The 1,529-nt window shown below is 48.3% G+C and overlaps 1 non-coding gene across 1 annotated transcript; it reads left to right on the forward strand.

The window, feature by feature from the left end:
• The first annotated feature begins 1,331 nt into the window (after window positions 1-1,331).
• On the forward strand, window positions 1,332-1,438 carry LOC111728233. Its single transcript, XR_002775606.1, has one exon. It is a non-coding gene; the product is annotated as a U6 spliceosomal RNA (small nuclear RNA).
• The last annotated feature ends 91 nt before the right edge of the window (window positions 1,439-1,529 follow it).

The raw sequence follows: 1,529 nt of genomic DNA on the forward strand, positions 1-1,529 counted from the left end.
AGTGAAAGGACACTCCAGGGACTCCAGGCATCTTAGCCTTTCATGAAGACAGAAACATCCCTTTCCAAGCCACTCCCAGTAAACCCACTACGGGAGATGTTTCACCAACCAGGTGACACCAAACCAATTAAATTACTAGCTGAGGGACTGTAGTCTATCAAGGAAACATCTTGGCCCAAAAGGGCTGCTGGTGAATAAAGAGGCAGTTCTAGAAATCCCTCTGGTTATTTTATGTAAATTCATTTCTAGAGGCAGGAAGGCGAGGGATAAAAGGAAGCATTCACCGGAAAGCCTTGACTTCCAGTCACACAATTTATAAGGAGAGAGGGAGAGAGCTGAGAGCTGGAGGCTGGGATGGACAGGAGGGGCACCACAGTGCTCCTCGTTTTCAGGTTAGGAGCAGCTGGGGAGTGACTCCTAAGAGAGTGGGAGCTTCCTTCATGCTGGGGAGGAGGAGACTAGGGAGTTGGAAGGCCCTGGGAGCCCCAAGTCACTGATCCAACCTCCGCACACAGCTGGGGAAACAGAGCCCCAGGTCATGAGGGGAGAGAGGTGGTTAAAAACAGGCCATCCGTGGCACCGCTGAGGCTGAAAGAGGATCTATAGGCTCCTAGCTCAGGGTTCTCTCCTCCTACCCTCCTAGGGAGATGTAGGGAGCTGTCATTGCTTGTGTCAAGGAGTGGCTTCTGTCCCTTCTGTGTCACTGAGTGAATCCTTCCCTTCCACCCCTCAGTACTAGGAGAACAGCTATGCATTACTGGTTCACAACCCATATTTGCTTGCAGAAGTCATCGAGGTATGGGTGGGATGCATGCAACAGGGATGCTTTCTGTTTTAAGAAACAGGCTCAGGTTCAAGCTCTCTGAAGCAAATAGGGTCATAACTGGCAGCTATCAGGGTCTCGGAGAATCAAAGGAGACTGCAAGGATGGGCTTAGAAAGCAGACAGGAACCGAGACTGCTGAAGAGGGCCACTAACTGTACAGTACAACAGCCATCTTTTCAGCAAAAAGACTCTGGCTCAAAGCTGCCATCCTTACCATAGACACCATCCACTGAACTGGCCTAAAGAAACATCCATCCAGGTGTGGGAGGCGCGAGAATCTTGTCATGGGAGGGAGCATCCTACATCTACTTGACCATATTCTAAGGACCTTGAAAGTGAAATACACTTTAAGGGGCAGACAATTTCTATGAGGGGTTGCATCATAAATTCCAAAGTACTTAAACAGTGGGGGCTGTGTCATCACATGAACCCAGCAATCTCCCCAAAGCTCACCCCTGGAGCCCAAAGTCAAGGGTTCCAGAAACCTTCAGGAAAGTGCAGCTGCCGTGCTTGCTTCGGCAGCACATATACTAAAATTGGAACGATACAGAGAAGATTAGCATGGCCCCTGCGCAAGGATGACACGCAAATTCGTGAAGCGTTCCATATTTTTTCTTTCTGTCTCAACATCATATGCTGTACAGACATCACCATTAAAGCATGTTCATAGTGAAAAAAAAAAAAAAAAAAAAAAATACAGATAG

This window comes from Otolemur garnettii, unplaced genomic scaffold, assembly GCF_000181295.1.
Source record: "Otolemur garnettii isolate 467f Iridium unplaced genomic scaffold, OtoGar3 scaffold00145, whole genome shotgun sequence".
Taxonomy (NCBI): Eukaryota; Metazoa; Chordata; class Mammalia; order Primates; family Galagidae; genus Otolemur; species Otolemur garnettii.